Source organism: Callithrix jacchus, chromosome X, assembly GCF_049354715.1.
Source record: "Callithrix jacchus isolate 240 chromosome X, calJac240_pri, whole genome shotgun sequence".
Classification (NCBI taxonomy): Eukaryota; Metazoa; Chordata; class Mammalia; order Primates; family Cebidae; genus Callithrix; species Callithrix jacchus.
In genome coordinates this window covers 116,099,202-116,115,823 of record NC_133524.1, presented here as the reverse complement: position 1 = coordinate 116,115,823, position 16,622 = coordinate 116,099,202, and the positions used below count along the sequence as shown (strand labels likewise).

At 43.8% G+C, this 16,622-nt stretch overlaps 1 long non-coding RNA gene and 2 pseudogenes across 1 annotated transcript in view; 2 read left to right on the top strand and 1 right to left on the bottom strand.

Annotated features, from left to right (window-relative positions):
* The window catches only part of LOC128930646 (uncharacterized), a 41,211-nt gene extending 25,371 nt beyond the window's left edge, over positions 1–15,840 (top strand). The window contains exons 2-3 of the long non-coding RNA XR_008478908.2: positions 15,006–15,322; positions 15,705–15,840. This is a non-coding gene — a long non-coding RNA (uncharacterized LOC128930646). The remainder of the gene's footprint in view (positions 1–15,005; positions 15,323–15,704) is intronic.
* On the bottom strand, positions 10,046–11,163 carry LOC100390615 (heterogeneous nuclear ribonucleoproteins C1/C2 pseudogene; annotated as a pseudogene).
* On the top strand, positions 12,407–13,726 carry LOC100415222 (swi5-dependent recombination DNA repair protein 1 homolog; annotated as a pseudogene).
* Positions 15,841–16,622: the final 782 nt, after the last annotated feature.

Genomic DNA, 16,622 nt, shown 5'->3' with positions numbered 1-16,622 from the left:
GTCTCCACCTGTCCTTAGGTGGAGTCACTTGAGATGCTTCCTGTGAGTTGAGGCAGGAACAGCTTTCTTGCATAGGAACCCAAGATGATGGGGAAGCTGACTGTCCACCTTGATCTCACTTTTTCCAATGTAGAAGCCATGAGTCTTGGAGGACTTTTCCATATGGTGCCTAGCAGTTTGGGGGAGGGGCATTGTGGATAGAGAAGTCCATTTCTCTCACTTTCAGCTCATAGTTTTTCACTTCTCTGTGGCCTCAGGGATTGTCACAGCTCTGGTTTTCAGTTCTAGAATATTGGCGGTGATAAGCTTGGTACTGGATAGTTGTTCTTGGTTTTCAGTGGACAGGGGGAATGAATCCAGATTGCTTCTACACCATCTTTGGTGACATCACTTCCCAATTCTGAAGTTTTGAGCATGAGTAACTGAAGAGTTGTAATGTCTCTATCCAACTTAGGGGACATGGAACGTGTCATGGTAAATAAATAGGTCAGTTTGCACATGTTGAATCTGAGAGTCATCTGCAACTAAATGGACTATAAGAGTCACGACCTTGGCATTCAGGAGAGAGAGCTGAGATAGGCATAGATCTATAAATCATGAGTGTGAAGAGATGGTGGGTGAATCCTTTAGAGTGGAGGGGATCATAAAGGTAGAGAGGATAGAGTGAGAATTCAGGAGTGCCAAGAACTGGACTTTGAGCAACCATCTCCTCCTACACCTTGAGGATTGGGTAGAAGAGAAGTGAGCATACTGAGACAGGGAGCAGCAGCTGGAGAGATTCCAAAGAAGATTCAAAAGAGAGCTGGTCATAGAAACCAAGGGAAGAGAGAAATTCAGAAAAGAGAAAGTAGCTTTTTTGCAACGGGTTTGCTGCCAGAACATAGGTTACCTTGAAAACCACCTCTAAAAACCAAAATGGGAAAGGAAAAGACACATATCAATATTGTTGTCACTGGGCATAAAGATGCAGGGAAGTCCACTACTACTGGCCATCTGATCTACAAATGCAGTGGCAACAACAAAAGAACCACTGAAAAATTGAGGAGGCTGCTGAGATAGGAAAGGGCTCCTTTGAGTATGCCTGGGTCTTGGATAAACAGAAAGCTGAGCATGAACATGATATCATCACTGATATTTCCCTGTGGAAATTTGAGACCAGCAAGTACTACCTGATTATCATTGATGAACCAGGACACAGAGTCTTCATCAAAAACACAATTACAGGCTGCGCGTGGTGGTTCACACCTATAATCCCAGCACTTTAAGAGGTTGAGGTGGGCAGATCACTTGAGGTCAAGAGTTCAAGACCAGCCTGGCCAACATGGTGAAACCCCATCTTTAATGAAAATACAAAAATGATCCAGGCATGGTGGTATGTGTCTGTAATCCCAGCTACTTGGGAGGCTAAGGCAGGAGAATCACTTGAACCTGGGAAGTGGAGGTTCTGGTGAGCCAAGATTGCACTACTGCACTCTACCCTGGGGGACAGAGTATGACCCTGTCTCAAAAAAAAAAAAAAAATGACTACAGACACATCTCAAGCTGACTGTGCCGTCTTAATTATTGCTCATTGCTGCTGGCGGTGAATTTGAAGCTGGCATCTCCAAGAATGGGCAGACCCATGAGCAGGCCCTTCTGGCTTACACACTGAATGTGAAACTACATGTTGGTGTTAGCAAAGTGGATTCCACCGAGCCACCCTACCAGCAGACGAGGTACAAGGAAATCAGCACTTACATTAAGAAAATTTGCTACAACCCTGACAGAGTAGCATTTGTGCCAATTTCTGGTTGGCATAGTCACAACATGCTGGAGCCAAGTGTTAATGTGCCTTGGTTCTAGGAATGGAGTCACCTGTAAAAATAGCAATGCGAGTGGAACCACACTGCTTGAGGCTGTGGACTGTATTCTACACCAATTCATCCAACTTATGAGCCCTGTGCCTGCATCTCCAGGGTGCCTACAGGATTGTTGGTATTGGTCCTGTACCTGTGGACTGAGTGGAGACTGGTGTTCTCATACCTGGCATGGTGGTCAACTTTGCGCCAGTCAATGCTCGAATTCAAGTAAAATCTATTGAAATGCACCATGAAACTTTGAGTGAATCTCTTCCTGGGGACAATGTGGGCTTCATTGTCAACAAGGTGTTTGCCCACTTAATAAAATCAGATATAAAGGACGAAAAGGCTAAGTTGTTATAAACATCAGTTGGCATGCCTTACAGTTCTTGGTGGTCTAAGATCATCACTTCATACTTCAAAGTCTCTGAATAAAGACAGCTTCACAGTTGCTCCCACATCTTCATATCTGAAAGAATCCTTTTACAAAACTGAAATGGACCAATTTGATATTTATTACAGAATCATCATGGTCTTGCAAGAAATCAGCGATTTACATTTGTTACCATATTTCCAAAGAGCATGTCTTTTTAATAAAGTAGGGGTATGTAGGAGGTACATAGATTATTTACAGCTGTCTCTGTCAAGCATTTGCTCTTTGTGTTCATTGCTGGAGTCAACACCACACTGGCATATCATACTCAGTTTTTTGTTGTTGCTGTTGTTCTGATTAAAAACAAGTATTGCATTCTTTCTAAGAAAAAAAAATAATGTGTCTGCCAAAGATGTTCATCATGGCAGTGTTGCTGGTGACAGCAAAAATGACCCACTAGTGGAAGTATCTGGATTCATTGCTCAGGTGATTATCCTGAACCAGCTAGGCCAAATCAGTGCTGGCTATGCCCCTGTACTGGACTGTCATGCAGCTCACATTGCTTGCAAGTGTTCTGAGCTATAAGAAAAGATTACCGATCTGGTAAGAAACTAGAACACGGCCCTAAATTCTTGAAATCTGGTGATGCTGCCGTGATTGATATAGTCCCTAGCAAGCCCATGTGTGTTGAGGGCTTCTCTGAATATTCTGACTATCCTGACTATTCTCCTCTGGGTCCTTTTGCTGTTCAAGTCAGACAGTTGCCACGGGTGTCATCAAAGTACAGGACAAGAAGGCTGCTGGAGCTAGCAAGGTCACCAAGTCTGTCCAGAAAGCTCAGGAGGCTAAATGAATATTATTCCTAATACATACCACCTCGGTCTTTTTTTTTTTTTGGAGACAGGGTCTTACTCTGTTGCCCTGGCTGGAGTGCAGTGGCATGATATCCACTCACTGCAACCTCTGCCTCCTGAGTTCAAGAAATCCTCTTGCCTCAGACTCCCGAGTAGCTAGACTATGGGCATGTGCCACCATGCCTGTTTAGGTCTTATTATATTGCCCAGGCTGGTCTCAAACTCCTGGGCTCAAGTGATCCACCCACCTCAACCTTCCAAAATGTTGGGAGTACAGGCATGAGCCATGGTGCCTGGCCTGAGTTTTAATCAGTGATGGAAGGGTCTCAGAATGGTTTGTTTCAATTGCCCACTTAAGTTTAATAGTAAAAGACTGGTTAATGATAACAATGCATTGTGAAACCTTCGGAAGGAAAGGAGAATGTTTTGTGAACTTTTTTTTGGCATCTGGCAGTTTTAAGTCATTTAGTTTTTAAAATCAGTACTTTTTTCAAGTGGAAACAACTTGATCAAAAATCTGTCACAGAAATTTGAGACCCATGAAACCAAATTTAATGAGGAAAACAGAGAGTAGCCAACAGTGTTAAGAGTACAAAGAAATAAAGTAGACTAAGATCTGGATTTGATGTTTTATAAGTTTCTGATGAATTAAAATAGTGTTTTTAAAGCAGGAGTCATATTCAAGGAATTGCAGAGAAAATGAGAGTCAGAAAAATACTTTTGCAATAAACTTAGGGTGCCATTTAAAGAAGTCTGACATTAAAAAGAAAGTGAGGGTAATAGATGGGTTACTTAAGTGTCATGTGCAAATCTTTTTTTTTTCAAAATTGAATGTTTTTCGTAACGTCTATAATCCTGTGTCTGATTTGCAAATTTGAATGTAAAATAAGAATCACCTGAACACAGTTGCAGAGTTTGATCAGAGAAGCAGTGTGAAAAGCAATTAAGGGATAATTACAGGGATTAGACCATATGCAGTTGTGGGAGAAGAGTGTCAGGTCCCAGGGTCTGGGTCTGACACATGCTGAAGTCTGGAGGGATGAGCAGAAAGAACACTCGGGGGACTGTAGGCAGATGAATATGGTTTCATTCAGCAGCAGCTTTTATTAACAGCTTTCTCACATTAGCTCTCTCACTGTCTACTCTGTGTTGGCTGCTTGAGCCAGCAGCTCCCACACACAGCTGTGTGGCCAGTTCTCCCTTGCCTTCAGGGTCAGCAGCCTAACTCTTTTTCTCTCGGGGCATGGGCAAGCCAAGCTGTGTCCTTGCTCCCTCCTATCCATCTGCAAGATGGACAGTTTTGGCTCTCTGTCTTTCTCTGGGCACCAACACACCCACCACCATGTTAAGCCATGCTGAGCCAAGCTGAGCCCCAAGAGCCCCTGTACAGCATTAGCAGGGCAATTATACCTTTTACAGACAATGGTGGTTTAGAGCCAAGTATGAACCTACACAAACAGGTTATGTAACAAGTGGAGGTGTGTGTCTGCATGCCAAACTCACTGACTCATGCAGGTCTAGATATCCACCTTGGCTTATTCCTTTACCAAAGCACATCCATACAACTTACACTCTACCCGTAGGCTGATGGAAACTTAGGCCTTGGGCACACAGATTTTGCACACAGGCCTGACATACAAATTTTGGGCATGCAAGCCTGATACATACACAGGCTTGATACATAAGCCTGACACACAAGCTTTGGGTATGCAGGCCTGATACATACATAAGCTTTTGGGCACTCAGGCCCATTACATACATAAGCTTTGATAAACTGCCCACCTATTGGCACAGATTACCATGGGTGTCACCTCCTTGGTGATAACCATTCATACTACCCTGAGTTTAGCTTATTAGCTGCTTTGCCCACACCTGGTTTCAAACCATATGGTGTCAGTACCAGGCTAGACTGCACTAGCAGTCCAGGCAGCAGTAGCACCCCAGCTAGACCTAGCTGTAGACCATGCCCTATCAGGAATCAGGGGATGCCCTTCCTAATGGTGAAGTCTCAGGGTCTAGGAGTGCCTCAGTCCCCATGGCCTTACCTTGCATTAGGACTGCAGGTCCCAAGACCTCTTGCAACTTTGCTGCTAAGGGATTTGTACTTAGTATACTTCGCTGTTTCAAGTAGGCACCCCATTTCGCTAAAGTGGATGTCTATGCTGTCCCTGTCCAGGGGGTCATTACCCATGAATGCATCTAGCCCACTTACTAACTGCTTCTCTATTAGTAAGCACCGGAGCTCAGCTGCCTTCCACAGTTGGGACTAACAGCTCACTGGCGCTTCCAATTGCTCCATGCACTGCTGTAGGTTCTATCCACAATTATCTGTGGTTACAAGTACACTTAGTGTAAATGGGCACCCTTGGTTTACTACCCAGAAAGGCTGTCTCAGCCTCCTCACCCCAATCCTAGGCAAGAGGGGCACCGCCGCTTTTAAACCTGAAAGAGAATCAGAGGTTAACATAACATTATTAACAAAACCACAACATACGGTGCCGCTATACTGTGAAAGTCCATTGTTGCCCTCCCATGAAGGCTATCTGTTCCTAGCTCTCTGGAACATTGTAGATTGACAAGAATGCATTAGCCAAGTCCACCACACAGTGGCACTGACCAGTTCCATTGTCAAGTGGTCTATTAAGTCCGTGATAGATGGCACAGCTGCCAAGCCGTGCAAAACAGCCACCCCAGAATGTCTTCAGGTATGGATGGTAGAGACATACACAGTGCATAAGCGGAGAGCCAAGCGGCCAATGCCAAGATGCAGAGATACAGGTTTCACTTTCACTGGCCAGTTTTCATAGTTGTCAATAAATGCAGCTCTGCCCGGAAAGTTAGCCGGGTTTAGGGACCAGTGGATTGCCAAGTGCACATGCGGCTCCCATTGTCCGGTGCCCCCCATGCTGGGCATCTTGGCCAGTTCTCTTATCAAACAGAAAAGGCTTTACACTTCCACCAGCTGCAGCAGGTACCCTTTGAACAGGAATGCTCAGGCGGGACCGGTTTGCGCAGCAAAGTACTTCTCCAGTATGACTTGCAGTAAGTCTGTACATGACTGCCAGCGTTACTTGCTTAACTCCCTCAACTCAGCAGGGGCACAGGCACCATAGGAAGTGTGCTCCACCACAGCAGGGGGTCTCTGGGCCCACCCTTGGGGCCCAATAGCTGCTCATGATCTATTTTGTGGTAGATCACTGGGCGAGCCTGCTATGGAGGTTCTTCCTCCTCCCTGCACTGTGTCCAGCAAACTGGGCATGTTCTTCCAACAGCACAGTTATAAACACCCATCTGACTCCTACAGCAAAGGCATGCTTCTTCTCGGTGCTGTGCACTTCCAGGTGCTTCAGTGCCTTCTCCATACTCACAGGAGACTCACCCACTGCCTCACGTGTTTCCACTGGAGCCCATCCTCAAAGCACAGCTGCCACAGGGTATCACAGCCCATGCTGCAGCCACAAAGCTGACGTGGAAACCCTCAGGGGCTGAAGACCCACTCATCTCATCCCATCTTCATCACCAATTGTTAGGTCCCGAGGTTCAGGTCCAGCCCATGGAGGAGGGCTGGGTGGATGAGCAGAAAGAACACTCGGGGGGCCATAGGCAGGTGAATATGGTTTCTTCAGCAGCAGCTTTTATTAACAGCTTTCTCACACTAGCTCTCTCACACTGTCTGCCCTGTCTCAGGTGCTTGAGCCCGCAGATTCCACAAACAGCAGTGTGGCTGGCTCTCCTTTGTCTTCAGGGTCAGTAGCTTAACTCTTTTTCTCTCTGGGCACGAGCAGGCCAAGCTGTGTCCTGGCTCCCTCCTGTCCATCTGCAAGATGGACAGCCTTGGCTCTCTCTCTCTCTTTCTCTGGGCACCAGCACGCCCGCCATATTAAGCCATGTTGAGCTGAGTCGAGCCCCAATAACCCCTGTACAACATTAGCAAGACAATTATACCTTTTACAGACAATAGAGGGTTAGAGCCAAGTATGAATTTACACAAACAGGTTATATAACAAGTGGAGGTGTGTGCCTGCATGCCAAACTCGTTGAGTCATGCAAGCCTGGATGTCCACCTTGGCCTATTCCTTGACCAGAGCACATCCATATACCTTACACAGGGGAAGAAGTCTATGGAAGGCTATTGTCTCTGCACTTATAGCAGCCTGAAGTCACTGTAGATATTCAGGGCCCACAGCTGGGAAAAAGTGGTGTATGTGGTGTCGGGGAAAGCAAGAACAAACTTGAACCTGCAAGGATTAACTTGAATCCCTAGGTCAGACTGAAACCCATGAAGACTTACTGGAACCTGCATCTGTCTCTTACTGCCTCCAACCTGGAGAAGGAGCTGGCATCCATAGCCATGAAAGTATGCACATACCTGAACTAGGACTTGGAGAAGTTGAAGAAGGAGATCTTGTCAGAGCTGGAGTTGCTGCAGCCTGCTGCTTCCCCACACCAACAAGGTGTGCCAGTGGGTCAGTTGTTGGAATTTGCTCAGGGTGGTTGGCAAAATATTACAGAAAATATTAAAGATATATTAGGGAAAGTTATAGATTAGTCTCAAACCTTTTGGAAGGCCGAAGGGTTTTATAGGGGCAGGCCAAAGGTGGGCTGGCCAGTCCATTAAATTAAGGGAGAGATAGAGATGATCAAAGACCTTCCCAGTTAAGTCTCCTTACCCCACACCCTTTTGTCTCCACTCAACTGTTTCCTCATGTTAATTTTGTGCTATAGCTGTCTCAGGGGGGATTGCCTGTTAATCCTGTTTACTCTGGGCCTGGAACCTAAAGCTTTTATCATTCATATAACCACTGTTTTAACCATGTTAAGTATCCACAAGTGTGTTAACTTAGAACCTCTGTTGTAACATTTTGAGGGAATAAATGTGTCACAGACAGGGTCTGGGTGGATTGGTTGCATTTCGCCCTCAGAAAGCAGCCAACAGCCATCCCTAGCCCACTTGAAACACTGTAATGGTGTGAGAGTGCATTCAGCCATTCGTCGTTGAGTCAGGTCAGACTTCTGCGGGTGGTGAGACCCACGTCTCAGGTGGTGACCCCGATGTGATTGAGGGCACAGTCAGTGCCAGTGTACACCAGTGGTAACAGTGCCTGGTCCTACCAAACTTCGTTGCTTCACTTCCACTTCCCAAGCCCCGCCCCAATTTTTCTCCTGGTCCACTCTAACTCAGAACTATATTGGGAAGGCAATCCCAGGAAACTATGTTTCTAGATTAGCTCAGTTGGCAAAGCCACTTCAACAACTGTGAGACTAACAGTGACCAGTAGAATGTGACTGGTCACTATCAGAGAAAAGGATAACACACAGTAGGTAAAAAAAAAAGAATCCCGAACCAAAAAACGTATGGGTCATTCCATGCATCAGTTATAGACAAGACCTTCTCAGTGTTTGGTGCTCACATTCCACAAAAGCTGTGTCCAAGAAGGACTCGTTTAACCAGTATCATCCATCCCAACAATCCTGAGTGTATATGTCCACAGTGTTCAGTAGAGCAGAGGAAGAAACTAAGCATGGCCTTACTGGCAGCATTTTGGAATGTTTTTGGTCACCATGAATTTTGGCCACTGACCTCTGACTTCTGAGATAAGCTATCCACCACTAAACCTTCCACCCAGCTTTTCAAAGAGGGTGAGTGTTCCCTTATTTTTAAAGCAACCATTGGTGACATAAGGATGACATATAAATTAACTATAGAGGCTTTGGTAGAAGTTGTGGTTTGTTTCCAAAGCTTCAGATGGAAATATAAACCTGAAATGCAAGCCAGTGTGACACATGGATATCTTTTCAGTTTAAAAGCAAAGTTTCAGAGGTGTAAACTTCTGCTTCTGTGCTCTCACCCACCTCTCTGAGGAATATGAAATCGCTGGGGCCCATACATAAAATAGAAAAGCAGTGGAGAATAGCTTGAAGGCATTGGGAGGCTGGACAGATGATTGCAAACATATTCTGCTGATTTTATGGGATAAGCGATGCTTTGAGCATTTTCCAAAGGGGAAAGAATGGTGAGCAACTTTATTTATCACAAAACAGCTGATTTCTTTTTTTACTTACAAATGACTATGGTTTGAATATTTCTCCCCTCCAAAACTCATGTTGAAATTTAATCCCCAGTGTGGCAGTATTGAGAGGTGGGGTCTTGGGCCCTTTAAGAGGTGATGGGTCATAAAGGCTCTGCCCTCATGAATGGACTAATCCAGCCATGGAGTAATGGGTCAGTAGATTAATGGGTTATCATGAGAGTGGGACTGGTGGCTTTATAAAAAGAGGAAGAGAGGCCCAAGGTAGGATGTTCAGCCCCCTCACCATGTGACGCTCTGTGCTGCCTAGGAAGTCTGCAGAGAACCCTCACCAGCTAGAGGCCCTCACCAGGTGCAGTCCCTTGACCTTTGGCGTTTCAGTCTCCATAACCATATGAAATAAATTCCTTTTCTTTATAAGTTACACAGTTTTCGATATTCTATTATAAGCAACAGAAAACAGACTCAGACAAGAATCTTCAATGAAAAGCTATGGCTTTTAAATTTTGACTGGCATTATGTTATATAGATAGAACATAGTAACTAGCTCAACAGACCACACATAATTTAAATTTATTATTTTTCTTCTGGATAAATTAAGTTAGATAAAAGGAAATATTTAGCTACTAAAGTTTTGCATCTAAAACCTTCTTTGTGAAATTTTGGCTAACCTCTTTTAAAAAGTAATAGAAAATCATGGGCATTATTTTGAAGAGCCAATTTTCTTCAGCATGGTGGTAATAATAATAATAATGTTTTTTTTAAAAAACATCCTTTTTATTGTTAAGTCATAAAGAGGTATCAAAATTAAAAGCAAAAATTACAGGGTAAGACTTAACAAAACTACTAGGAGCATCAAAAAGGAAGTGAAAATGGGACTAGGCGCAGGGAAATATGAATTAATGAACATGGGAAGGACAAGGATGGGGAGAACAGTGAGCATGTGCTGAAGATACTAGGGGAGAGGAACTCGTGAAAAATTTGATCTTAGACAAGCGCCTAGGTAAAGAAATAATGGGATAAGATTTCTAAACCCCACTATGTGCTTAAGAGTCATCCTCGCCATTGGCGCTGTCTCTGTCATCCTCTCCTTCCTCAGCCTCTTTTTCATCATCCTTGATCAACTCCAGCTGGTCATCCCCCGATCTTCATTATCATCATCATCCAGTAGGTCCCCCTCCTCAGCAGAGTCATCTGCACCCACCTCAGACTCCATCTTCACATTAGTCTCATCTTTCTTCACGGAGCTGCTACTCTGCTCCTCTTCTGACTTATCATTCTTCATCTCTACTGCTTGTTTGCTCTGTTCCTTTTCAATTTTTTCCAGGTTTTCCAGGAGAGAATCCACTTTTTGTTTTATCTGGGTCAGTTCCTTCTTAATGGCCTGAAGGTCATCTCCTTTCAATTTTCCAGACTTGGAAGATCCCCGCTGTCCACTCTTAGAATTGAAGCCACTTTTGCCCCTTCATGAGGTGTTTCCTGATACACGCTGACATTTCGAGGGCACTACAGCCCGAACAATAGGAGGAGGAGGAGGTACACGTGCTGGGTAACTGTACATCCTATCATAATAATCCCGTTGAAAGTCATAGTCCAAGTCAAAAGAGGAGCTGAGTAGAGGGGACGGAGAAGGGTGTTCTGTTACTGACCTGTACATCTCCGCTGCAGATCGATTCACACCTGCTTTTCCTCAGTTCACTTTTGGCTCTGCGGCCAGGTTAATATCTAAAACCTGGCCAGCAATCATTCTACCATCCTCTCCTGCTACAGCAGCCCGGGCATTTCTCTCATTAACATATTGAACGAAGGCAAAGCCCTTATGAACACAGCAGCCCACAATTTTGCCATACTTTGAAAAGATTGCCTCCACATCAGATTTCTTGACCACGAGAGTGTTGAGATTCCCAATGAACACACGGGAGTTCATGGAGCGAGGATCTGTCTTGTTGGTAACGTTGCTGGCCATTGTGTTTGATGATAAGGTTTGTCACAAAGCCGAAAACAGGAGGGAGGAGGGAGAAGAGATTCGATTCTGAGTCTCCTACTCCCGGGTTCTACGTGCAGAAGCCGACTGCTGTTGGAGGTCGGCAATGCGGACACAACCGCTCAGTGTTCGTCTCTTCACAAAATCAATAACTAATGTTATTTAGGATTTCCTATGTGCTGGGTATTAACCAACTATTTTACATGTATTATCTCATTTAATCCTTTTAACACCTCTAGGCTATCAGTATAATTAGTCCCACTTACAGATGAAGAAACTGGAGCCCAGAAAGGTTGTGACTTGTGTAAAGACACACAGTAAGTTCCAGAGCCAGAGTTCCAACCCAGTCTGCATCATTGCATTCCTACAAAATTCACACTGATGAGTAGGTAGAAACCACTTCAGCAAAAGATGTCTGAACAGGAATGGTTAGTGCAGCATCTTTTATAAGGGTTTAACATTCAAAAAAGCTTATCTGTCTATCAATAAGGGACTGGTTAAACTGATGAAGTTAGTCTATTCACTGGACTAGTTTTGCATCTGTTAGGAGTTATTTTCAGAGATGAACAGACAGTGTGATCCAATTTTAGTAAACACACCACATTTACCAGTATTCATATACATTAAAAAGTCTGGAAAATTATACAGCAAAAATACTAACAATGATCATTGTGAAGTGGTAGGATTCTAGGTAATTTAAAATATCATCTTGTCCCAATTTTTCCTACAATAATCATGTAATAAAGAATAGAATACGCTGGGCGCGGTGGCTCATGCATGTAATCCCAGCACTTTGGGAGGCCCAGGCGGGTGGATCACGAGGTCAAGATATTGACACCATCCTGATCAACATGGTGAAACCCCATCTCTACTAAAAACACAAAAAATTAGCTGGCCATGGTGGCGCATGCCTGTAATCCCAGCTACTCAGGAGGCTGAGGCAGGAGAATTGCCTGAACCCAGGAGGCAGAGGTTGCGGTGAGCCGAGATCGCGACATTGCACTCCAGCCTGGGTAACAGGAGCGAAATTCCGTCTCAAAAAAAAAAAAAAAGAATAGAATAAAACCTTTAAAACGCACACCACTGTCCTTTCATTGAGAAATGCTGCTGCTCTTTTGAGTTGCAGACTGGAAATCAGCCCTGACTGTACTCAAGTGGTCTGTGATCTTGGACAAGTCACTTACCCTCTGTGGGTCTCCCGTTTTGTATATATAATAAGAAGGCGATTTAATTTTGCAGGTTCCTTTGTGTTCTAATATTCTTTAACTTAATGAATCTCATTCTTAGCAAAGTTCTTTTGAAAAAAGTACAAATAGTGCGTAGAGGTTTAAATGTTGATAAATGATTTCTTCACACTTGATCTGTTTTCTTCAGCATATGAAGTTATTATTCCCATTATCCCTTTCCCATGAGTCCTTTAAGAAGGAAAAGTTGGCTTTTTGCTCTCACTGGGGATGGCGGAGGGAGGTACCCTTCTGAGAGGAAGAGGGATGCCTGAAACCTGGATTTTCATTTTCAAGATGGAAAGTCCATCAGACTCAGCTGTGGTTTTACCTAGCACTACTCAGGCCTCTGCGAATCCATCATCTCCCTATACAAACAGTTCATGAAAACAACCTATGAGTGCAACGCTTAGAGAAAGATTAAGGAAAACAAGATCATTATTTAATTCCCGTTATAATGTGGTGAAACGTCTTAAGCTTACAGTAGAGAATGAAGAAAACAATCAGACCTTTTCAGAGAAACCAGCATCTTCCATAGAGAAAAACTTAGGAATTTCAAGAAAGTTTTAAACACATAGACAGTGGATTTGAAGAAAATACAAATTTGAAAAATACTTTGAAGAATCTCAATGTCTGTGAATCTCAGTCACTTGATTCTGGGTCATACAGTGGTTTCCAGAATTAGTTTGTGAATGAGAATCTTCCTAAACAAAGATTAAATGACGAAAAAGCCAAATGGGCTGGGCGAGGTGGCTCATGCCTGTAATCCCAGCACTTTGGGAGGCCAAGGCAGGCATATCACCTGAGGTCAGGAGTTCGAGACCAGCCTGACCAACATGGAGAAACCCCATCTCTACTAAAAATACAAAATTAGCTGGGCCTGGTGGCAGGACCTGTAATCCCAGCTACTTGGGAGACTGAGGCAGGAGAATCTCTTGAACCTGGGAGGTTGTGGTGAGCTGAGATCATTGCACTCCAGCCTGGGCAACAAGAGCGAAACTCTGTCTTAAAAAAAAAAAAAAAGCCAAATTGGTGAAGCAGGTTCAGGAGAAAAAAGACGTTCTTCAAAGGCTAAAACTAGTCAAAATGTATAGATCAAAGAATGATCTGTCTTAGTTACAGTTGTTAATAAAGAAGTGGAGAAGCTGCATCCAGCTGTTGCTTTATAAGCTGCAATCAGCTGTGTCTGAAGAGAACAAGAAACTAAGCCTTACTCAATTGATAGACTACTATGGGTTAGATGATAAATTGCTACACTATAACAGAAGTGAAGAAGAATTTATAGGTGTTTAATTCCTGATTTTTTGCTCCAGAATATATTTGAAAATGACAACTTAATTAAAAGATACTTACGCATTTTATTTTATTTTATTTTATTTTATTTTATTGAGACGGAGTTTCGATGTTGTTACCCAGACTGGAGTGCAATGGCACGATCTCAGCTCACCACAACCTCCGCCTCCTGGGTTCAAGCAATTCTCCTGCCTCAGCCTCCCGAGTAGCTGGGACTACAGGCGCGCACCACCATGCCCAGCTAATTTTTGTATTTTTAGTAGAGACGGGGTTTCACCTTGTTGACCAGGATGGTCTCGATCTCTGAACCCCATGAGCCACCCGCCTCGGCCTCCCAAAGTACTGGGAGTATAGGCATGAGCCACCGCACCCAGCCTATTTTTTATTTTTGTTTTTAAATGGAATGATGGAGTCTCACACTGTCACCCGGGCTGGAGTGCAGTGGCACAATCTCAGCTCACTGCAATCTCTGTGTCCCATGTTCAAGCAATTCTCCTTGCCTCAGCTCCCCAAGTAGCTGGGATTACAGGCACCAGACACCATACCCGTCTAAATTTTTTTTGTATTTTTGGTAGAGATGGGGTTTCACTATGTTGGCCAGGCTGGTCTTGAACTCGTGACCTCATGATCTGCCCGCCTCGACCTCCCAAAGTGCTGGGATTACAGGTGTGAGCCACCGCTTGGGGCCCTAGATACTTACATATTTTAAAGGGAAGATAGAAACCATTAGGGCTCAGAGGAAGGTATCCGGATGAACATCAATTGAGGACACGCTAATATATAAATTATAAACTAAGTTGTAAAAAGAAAATTAGTATTTTGGATAGATTTGCCAAAGAAAACTTGACATTTAAATCAAGTTTAAAAAGTCATTTGGGCAGTTCTGTAAACTAGTTTTAATACATTTGTTCTTTTTTGTGACAAAAAGTTTTAATTAAAATGTTAAAAATTGTCCAATCTAGTGAATGCCTAAACCTAAAGTTAAAAAATTTCTGCCTCCTAAGTTTATGCGCCTTGTTTCCATCCATTTACCACATATTTCCATCTTATAATCTAGCAGGTAATTAAACTTATATGTCCAAAACTTTTTTTAAAAAAAGAAGGGAAAGTTAATGTTAATGCATTTCACCAGAAATGTGTCAAATCATTTGGGGAAAATAAATGCCTTTTCCCAGAAAGACATTTTGTGACCAATACATTGACAGGCATTATTTTTTAAAGCTATGTGTTGAAACAACACACGTCACAACCCAAGCAAAATAAGAAACAAAAACTATTGTTCAGACTATTCAAACAGAATCCCCGTAGCCGTCCTTACTCCAGATGCTTGGCTTTGTTCTTAGGATTGCCTTTTACCTGTATATCTGATTAATGATAATAATGATGATAACTACTAGCCTTTATTTTACAGATATCCATACGGCCATTTAAAATATTCAAGGCATAGCGAACGATGCTGAGCAGAGGAGGACAAGAAGAAAGAGCAGTTTATTTTATAGGAAGACGGTGGCTGGTTCGATTGGCTCACTACCCGTCTAGGAGTTAACCCAGGCTTGGAGGCCTGCATGGCCTGTGCCGAGAGGCTCTCAGGCGCCCTCTGCTGTCGAGTTGGCCACTTGTTCCCGAGGGTTCTGGCTTCGCACCTGGCTCTCTCGACCAGCGCCTTCCAAACTCGCTTTTCACAAATGGCCCTTTCTCACCATTTGTGGGCCGATGTGATTCTAGGAGGTAATGTGAAGTCTGATGAGTGATGTGGGGTAAAGTGGAGCTTGGAGAGGGGGGCTGGCATGGGGATGTATGGAGCCTGAGAGGTAATATACAGATTAGGGAATTGTGAAGGGGAGTCTATGGGGTAGGGGTGGAATTATGTGAGTTTGCTGGGGTGAGGGGTGGATGGGAATGTGAAGCCTGTGGGTTGCTGTGTCACCAAGTCCTACTTTCCACTATATGAGCATGGTCCTGGCATAATCCAAACCTTGGTGTCTCCTGCACCCCACAGGCCTTAGCTTCAATCAGGGGAATGGCAGAAAGCTTTTGTGCAGTTTCCTAGTCACATTTTGTTTGTTTGTTTGTTTGTTTGTTGATATGGAGTTTTGCTCTTGTTGCCCAGGCTAGAGTGCAATAGCATGAACTTCCACCTCCCGGGGTCAAGCGATTCTCCTGCCTCAGCCTCCCAAGCAGCTGGGATTACAGGCAAGTGCCACAGCCACACCCAGCTAATTTTTTTATTTTTAGTAGAGACGCGGTTTCTCCATGTTGGTCAGGCTGGTCTTGAACTCCCATCCTCAGGTGATCTGCCTGCCTCGGCCTTCCAAAGTGCTGGGATTACAGGTGTGAGTCACTGCACCTGTCTCCTAGTCACATTTTTAACCTGCCTCCTTTCAATAAAGTGGAAAAAAAAACTGCTCTCAAAGAAACGCTGTATTTTCTGTTATCTTTACCAATCAGAAAAGTCTTTCAGCCATATATACATATTATGAAATCAGAAGCTGGTTTTCAACAAATGTGAATATTGAACATGTACTCCCCTCAACACACCCTGAGGGAAGATCTCCCTAGAATCAATGGTCTAGAATCTTCTCACATGTATTACACTCCACGCCCGCTTCTATTTTCCATCCCCTAGCAGTCTCTTAGACTATGCATTCACCTTTGAACTATAATTCTGGGACCTTATCCATTTATGTCCACTTGCTAGCTGTGTGGCAGCAAGTAAATCACCAAACTACTCTGAACTAAAAGCATCAACCTCATAGAGTCTATTCATTTATTCACTCAACACTTGTCAACCGAGCACCTACTCCAGTCGAACCCTAGGCTGGGTGCTGGTAGTATGTCAGTAAACAAGGCAAATGCTTTCCTTACTCTCGTGAAATTGGCCACCCAGTGGGGGAGCCAGACAATAAACCAATAAATACAAAACTGGTGGTAAGTATGTCAATGTAAAGAACATGGTAAAACCGGAAAGAATACAAAGACTTCTAACTTAGGATGTAGGGCATGGGAGGCCACTCCAAGGAAGGGATGC